Source organism: Vicugna pacos, unplaced genomic scaffold (genome assembly GCF_048564905.1).
Source record: "Vicugna pacos unplaced genomic scaffold, VicPac4 scaffold_105, whole genome shotgun sequence".
Lineage (NCBI taxonomy): Eukaryota > Metazoa > Chordata > Mammalia > Artiodactyla > Camelidae > Vicugna > Vicugna pacos.
In genome coordinates this window covers 1044659-1052909 of record NW_027328785.1, presented here as the reverse complement: position 1 = coordinate 1052909, position 8251 = coordinate 1044659, and positions in this window count along the sequence as shown.

The window sequence follows — 8251 nt, the reverse complement described above, 5'->3', positions numbered from 1 at the left end:
TGGGCAAGGCTGGGCAAGTCATTTAAATTCTCTAGACCCGTGCTGTCCAACACGGGAGCCACCAGCCACATGCAGGATTATGATGTTATTCTGTAGCCAGACAGAATTATAAATAAACACTTTATTGCAAAGGGTCAGCAGGTATAATATTTAAAAACATTATTGGTTATCTTGCCCTAACAAGTTATTTTTGTATGTCTAGCTTTCTGTGGGTTGTAATGCCTGCGACTAATGTTTCCCTTACAGTGAGGTATTTTGAAATTATAAGTTACTGGACACAGTACACTCATATCACAGTTGAAAAAAACTGATTAAATAAGCAAGGTGATCTGACTTAGTAGTTATGAGCAGGGGCTCTGGGGCCAGCCTGCATAAGTATTAATTCTCACTCTCCCTCCAGGGAGTTCTGTGTGAATCTTGGACAAATTATTGTTGCTGTTGTTGTTGTTGTTGTCGTTGTCATTGTTATTATTTGTGCCTCTTTTTCCTTACCTTTTAAATAGCGAGGAAAATGTAGACTCTATCCCCTACAGTGTTGGCAGGATTAAATGAGTAAACGTCTGTGCTGCCCACTTCCCTGGGTTTCAGCATTCTCCAGGCAATCAGTGCAAAACACAGTGGCATTCTCCACTGTCTTCGTCAGTCTGGGATTCTGTAACAAATTACCGTGTGTCGGGTGGCTTAAACAACCAGCATATTCCTTATGGTTTGGAGGCTGAGGCTTTCAAGGTCAATGTATCTGGGAGAGGATTGCCAGCTCGAAGATGGCTGTCTTCCCACTATCTTCATGGCCCAGAGAGGAGAGAGAAGCAAGCACTTTGGGGCCCTGTATAAGAACACTAATACCATTCATGAGGGCTCTACTCTCATGACCTCATTTTATCCTACTAATCACCTCCCAAAGGCCCCGCATCCCTATATCATCACCCTGGGAGATGAGGTTTCGACATATGGATTTTGAGGGGATGCATTCAGTCCACACATCGGCTAACTCTCCCAAACATGCAGTCATCAAACCTGTAGCTAATTTCAAAATAATGTTTATATCTCTCTGCCCATTTCCATTCCTACATCTACTAACACTGAAGCCCTGCTACATTTTATTTCTTATTTTCCTTGTGAGGTTTAATTGATTCCTCTAACTCCAAGGATTCGCTCACTCCAGTCTGCTTGACAGCCCTGCCAGGTAGGTCTTCCTTAAAACACCTTCCAACTTCACCTGGTTGTTTTTTAGGTGTAAATGTCAGAATTCTCTCCACACCCGATCCTAGACCTTTAATCCCTTACACTACCGCTCACTATGTTATTTTCCTATTACCACTGTAACAAATTCCCTTAAGCTTAATAGCTTAAACCAGCACAGACTTATCAGCTTATGGCTGTGGATGTAAGAGATCCAACACAGTTCTCATTGGGATAAATTCAAGATACCAGCAGGGTTCCTTCCTTCTAGAGGGTCTAGAAGAGAATGTTTCCTTTTTTTTTTTCCAGTTTACAGAGGTCACCCACCTTCCTTAGCTTGTGCCCCTCAACTTCCTCCATTTTCATGGTCAGCAGCCTTTCTGAACATTGCTCCATCGCTACACCTCCCTCTGATTTTAAACTCAGCTGGGAAATATCCTCCATTTTAAGGACCCCTGTGATTACATTCAGCCCACCTGGACAATCCAGACTACTCACCCTATTGTCTCATCTCAGGATCCCCTTGTCCCATCCCACTCAGGCAGTATGTATGTGGCTGTGACATTCACCTTGTGTAACATTTCCTCATGAGCAATTTATGGTTCAAGGCACTTATAAGTGACTTTTTGTTTTTCTTCCTTATCCTTTCTACATTCAGTTTGTCTGGTGAGATTATATGAATCCTTTTTATTTGTGCCCCTGCACTAATCTATAATAATGTATCATGGGTTTAAAGGCTAACTAATAGACAATTTAGGAGACAGAAATCCTCTAAGATTTTTAATCCTAAAATATCTGTCATCCCTTTTGCCATGTACAGTAACATGTCACAGGTGGCTACCCTGTGGCCGGGGAGGGACATGATTCTGCCATCACACTCCCCTCATTCTCACCAATGTGCTGATCAACTAACCAAGGGTCTATGCTCTCCAATTCACTCACTTCCTCCTCCTTTCCATTGACTATCCTGTTCCCACCGCTTCCTTCATTCACCACATCAGGATTTCATGACCACATTCTCCCCTAAATGAAATGGGTATCTTGCATCTAATGTCTGACAGCTGTTCTTATTGTATATGCACACACTGACCTACACATAATCCCGTCCATCTCTTTATTTTCCTAGAATCTTCCAGAAGAATCAGTTCCATGATGATGATGATGATACTGACAATGATGACAGGGGCCTCTCAAGGATTCTGATAAAGAGGGAATCGATAAAGGGAGGGAATCATTGCAAAATTGCCCCAGAAACAGGCTTAAAGGTAAATAACTCTTATAGTGTTTAATGAAATTGACTAATATTTAACTATTTTTAAGACTTTATATCACTGAATTTAAAATTTTAACGGGAATTTTCATTCACCACTAACCAAGATTCAACTCTGGGACCAAAATCTAAGGATTTCTGTCTTCTAAAAAATTGTCCACTAGCCTTTTAAACACGTGATCCTTTTAAAAAGCTTAGTGCTGGGCTGAAAATAAGCAGGATTCATATAATCTCACGAGACACAGTGAATGTGGAAAGACTAAGAAATAAAAACAAAAAGCCATTCATAACGTCTTGAACTTTACGTTGCTCACAGGAGAAAATGTTTGCCAATGTGTGTGTCACATCAACATGACGACTGAGTGGGATGGGGAAGCTGATCTTCCTCATCAGTCATTTATGCTGATTTGTTAGATGCCAAAACAGTTTCCTCATTGAAATTGCTTCTAACAAGTATGGAAGAATTTAGGTTCTACCAAAAGCAGGCTAAACATTTTCCCCTGCTTTCAGGTCTCTGGACTGAATGTCCCCACAAGAAGGACATGATTATGTTTCATAGGGAAGTCTTCCTGAGAAGCAACAGGCTTTTCTAGGGCAGAACTGCAGGGCCCCGCATGGAGGGCTGGAGGAGGTCTAGAGGGGACACTGGAAAAACAGCAGGAGTGAATTCAGATACTGCTGCTCAGGTCGCCAAAGACAGCATTGCTATCTCTAAGGATATGACATTCTCCCAAATTTTCCATGAGTGAAGGAGCCTGTGAACACTAAGCAGGTTGTTAAGACACAGCAGCACATAAGTTGCGTGACAACACAATTAGAGTATGATTTGATATTTGGAAAATAACTAGCCCATTGTTCTTTGAAACTGCAGCAGTAGCAATAGAAATAAAAAAGACTGAGCCGTCTTGGAGACAACAATCAATAAACAATTCTAAATCTGCAGAATTCCTTGACAATATTCAAGCAATGAGCTAGATGTGTGCTGCAGATACCTCTTACTGCAGGGCTCACTCCTGCAAAGCATAGAACTAGTTTCTCAGCACACAGAGGGAACCAAGTCAAGATTCCTAATCTTTTGAGATTTACTAAATGGCTGGAAAGATCAGACAAGTACATACAGGCAAATATGATTAAATGTAATCAAATAATATCAAATGTGATTTGAGCACAGACGAAAGAGAAATTCCTTTCACCTGGGATCTAGAGAGACTTCTTCAGAAAATGTGGCTTTGGAGACGGCCAAAGACATGGGTGGAATTTTGGCAGAACAGGATGTAAGGAATTTAAAAACTTATTCTATAATTCATATAAAAATTCAAAGGATCCCAAAAATCCAAAACAACTTTGAACAAGAAAAACAAAGTTGGAAGACTTGCACTATCTGATTTTCAAACTTTTTTTATAAAGCTACAGTAATCAGAAATTATGGTGTTGGTGTAAAACAGGAAAGTAGAATAATGGAACACAATAGAATGTTCAGAACTAAACCAAGACTTATACAGACAATTGATTCTCAAAAAGGATGCTGTGGAGAAAGGATCTTTTCAGCATGTAGTGCTGGAACAATTAGATCGTGATACGCAAAAAAAAAAAAAAATGAACTTTGATCCACACCTCACAAAATATACAAAATTTACCTCAAAATGGATCATAGATCTTAATAGGAAATCTAAAACTATAAAACAGCTAGGAGAACAAGCATAGGCTTAAGGTTTATGGCCTTGGGTTTGGCAAATTTTTCTTTGCTATGACACCAAAAGTATCATCTATTTTAAAAAGAAACTGATAGAGTGAACTTTATGAACATGAAGACTCTTCAATGCTCTTCTAAACACTGCTAAGCAAATGAAAAGACAAGCCATAGACAGAAGCTATTTGCAGGTCATATATCTGATAAAGGTCTCTCTTTGTATCTGATCCAGAATAAAGAGGTCTCAAAATTCAATAATAATTCAAACACCTGAATGAATGAGGCCAGAAAACACACTTCAGTAAAGATATCCAGATGGATAATAAGCATATGAAAAGATGCTGATTAAAGGTGTCATTAGTCATTAGAGAAATACTTTTAAAAACCACAGTGAGATACTAGTTCACATACATACTAGAATGAATACAGTTAGAAAGACTGACCTTACAAGGTGCTGGCAAGGAAGTAGAGCAACCAGAACTGATACACACCACGAGGAATTTACAATAGTACAACCATTTTGGAAAAGTCTTTAACAGATTCTTTTAAAAAGGTAAACACCTGTGTACCATATAATCCAGACATTCCTCATCTGGTGCTTTAGAAAGGAAAAGCATATGTCCATACAAAGACTTGTAACCAAATATTCACTGCTATTTTATTTATAATAGCACAAGTTGTAAATAACCCATGCATCCATCAAGAAGTAAATGCAGAAAGAAATGATGGTCTATACAAACACTGCTCACAATAAACTCTTCAGTAAAAACTCAGCACTAAACAATACTCTACTATAAGACAAATAAGCTATTAATACAGCAACACAGATGATTCTCAAAATAATTACACTGAATGAAAGAAGTCAGACAACATAGAGTAGATACTGCATGAATCCATTCATATAAGGATCTTGAAAATGCAAACCAATATGTTGTGATAGAAAGCAGATCAATGGTTCCCAGGGGAAGAGACGGGGAGGGAGGGAGGGACAACAAAAGTCAGGAGAGAAGCTTTGTGGGTGATGGGTATGTTCACTGTCTTGAGTGTGGTCATGGTTCCTTGGGGATATACTTACGTCAAAACGTATTAAGCTGTACACTTTAAACGTGTGAAAATTATTTTGCCAAGTATACCTCAAAGCTGTTTTAAGAAAAAAGGCACTTTAGTCCTGATCCACCTCAGCGCCTGATTGGAGTGACATGATCAGTCCCTCACACTGTCTGCCTAACGGGAAGGTAGAAAAGCTCTCACGGAAGATAACATGGATTTTTCATTTGCAATGTCTGCCTTGTAATAAAGAATTTCTAGACATGCAACATGTCCAGACTATATGACAGATAACATGAGAATAAGGAGCATTAGACAAAGGATGCAAACCCCAGGTGATGTAGGCATCAGAGTTACCAATAAAGGCTATAAAATACTTTTAATATATTCAAGAAAATAAGGAAATGATGGGACAATAGATAACAGGGTAGAGACTTTCACCAGAGAAATATACTGGAATGTATTTTTAGGAAAAATCAAACTGATACTCTAGAACTGAAGCTTTCAGCTCTGGAAACAGGTAAACAGAGCTAATTAGGATCCCTTTTAAGTAAAACTTTCAGTAATTCTGGGTAAAATATAACAACAAATTAACACAGAGCTAACTATGGAGAGAGAAGTTCCCTGATGACAATACAAAGAGGACACTTAAAGCCCAGAGTGGTCATCTTGTGAGCTGATGCCACCGCACCCTGGAGGGAAGGGGTTTTCATCTGCACATAAATAGGGATACAATGTCCATGTAGGAAAAAGGGTCCATACCAGATGTAGAAGACTCTTCCTCTATATCTATATAGTCAGAGACAGAGATGTAAAGTGGCAGCAGAGGTCACAGTGACACAGGGCCCTGGGCCAAGGAGTGTCAGCACCTCTGCAAGCTGGGAAATGTAGGATGACGAATCCCTCCCAAGAACCTCGGTGTGGAACTTAGCCTTGGCCACTCATTGGTTTTAGCCCACTGACATTGACTTTGCACTACTGCACCCTATAACAGTGAGAAGATGAATGTGTATTGCTTTAAGCCACTGAGTCTGTGGTCCTTTGTTACAACAGCAATAGGAAAGGAACTCAGGAACCAATATGAACTTGAACCACAGGCTGCCTGCTGTGCTGGCAGGAAGTCCTTTGTCTCTGATCCTGGGGGAGTGTCCTGTCCTCTGGCAGCATCCACAAACTACCTCATGCTAACTTGGCAGTTTGCAGAGGGTTAAATCTTATCCCTGCACAGTTCTTCATATTTAGTTAATAAAAATGATGGTGTCATCATGGGTATTTTTCCATCTTTTAAATACCCTTCAGTTTTCTAATAAAGCTACTTCTAATTAAGAGACCGTGTAAATAGTTTTCAATCTTCATAATAAATAACTGTGGTTTTATCTGGTTACTTAAATTATGAATAATAATGTTCACATTTGTAAAAGTTATTAAAATCAACATTGTTTAATGAAAATATCATTTCTTTTCGCATGAACATGTATTAACTACAAGAAATGTTCCATGCTTTCTTCTACGATTTACTGTTAGAGCCTTAAAGAATAATATTTTCCTCAAAAGATATTACGGCAAAGGGATTTCTTTTGGTGGAACTGTTCTGGCATCAAATCTGGTGCATGTCTCAGGCCACTGGCAACATAGAGATGATAGAAATTAGGAGGCATTATAAACACAGAATCATTTTTAAAGGAATTAAAAAAACTGGATGTGTGTAAACAAAGAATCAGAGAATATTCTGGTGAAATAAATGTATTTTTCAGCTTAAGCAAGACATGGGGTGAATAAATCTGAAATGAAAAAACCACCCAGAGATTAGCAGCGAGTCATGCATGCAGTGTGAATGATCAAAACAAAGTTGTTTCCAAACCAGTGTGCAGGCTTGATGCCTTCATGAATCAAATCTGTGTGGCACCAGGCCACCTCGAATACATGTTGATGAGGTATTTATAAGCCCTTCACCATCCCAAATCAAAGCCCACGCACGAGCCACAAGACCATCACCTACACATTTGGAAAACACACAACATGGTGAATAGCACTTTTCTTGTTCAGTAGCCGGTGGCAGCGAACTGTGAGCAGACAGAGATACAGGGACACAGAGGCACCTCCCCTCACTCAGCTGATAAACTTCCGTGCATCCCTGGGGACAGGATTGTCATAAAATGCACCATGGATTGATCCTCCTCCTAGGAAAGGAACCGTAGTGCTGTCATTAGGTTTGAGCAGGGGTGGGTGGAGGATCTCAGAAGAGTTGTTTCAGCACACCAATAGAATTCTTGGCCACCGTGACCACGAAAGACAAGTCCCCTGCCATCCCGGTAGGCACTTGGGCTCCTGACAAAAGCTGGGCTCAGTAAAGGGTTGAGTAGAAGGCACAGACCTGAGGGATGCCCCAGCAATAGGCAGGAGGTAGGGCCTGGTTTATACTGCTCTGGGTGTATCCCAGACTCATCCGAATACGAAATCAGAAATTTGCAAAACAGCAGAGCTGGGGTGCATCATCTACTCCAGACTCCTCACCTTACAGTTAAAAGGGTGGCAACCCTGACAGGCAAAGCAACGTGCTAAAGGCAGAGCGTGGAAGTCGCAGTGCCAGATGAAACGCAGCGTGCAACCCCCGTTCAAGGCCGCTGACTCTGACGACAGGGCCAAGGTTTCCAATGAGGAGAATAAGACAGTGTAAATACTTTGTTCCCCCTAAAACCCCAAATGTTTTTTAAAGGCACAAAAACTCACCTTAACTAGATCTCTTCTGAGGGGGCTCTCTTCTGCTTCTTCGTCTTTCTGTCTCCATTTCCCTCTCTCAGACACAAACACATTCAGTTTTGTGAAAGGGGACTTCCTTCCATACAAAGACAGACTTCACATCTTCAGAAAGATACCTGAGAAAGCACGTTTCTCAATTCAAGTCTTTGTGTGAGTTCTGGGCAACTGGCTTATTTTCTAGAACAATCGGTAGTTACAAAATCAGGAAATCATCTTCCACAAAGGCAGAGTTCTGGTCCGTGTTGATAAAGTTGGGGATGTCACATTTCATGAGTCTGTTCGGCTCCTCCTCTGGCCACCTG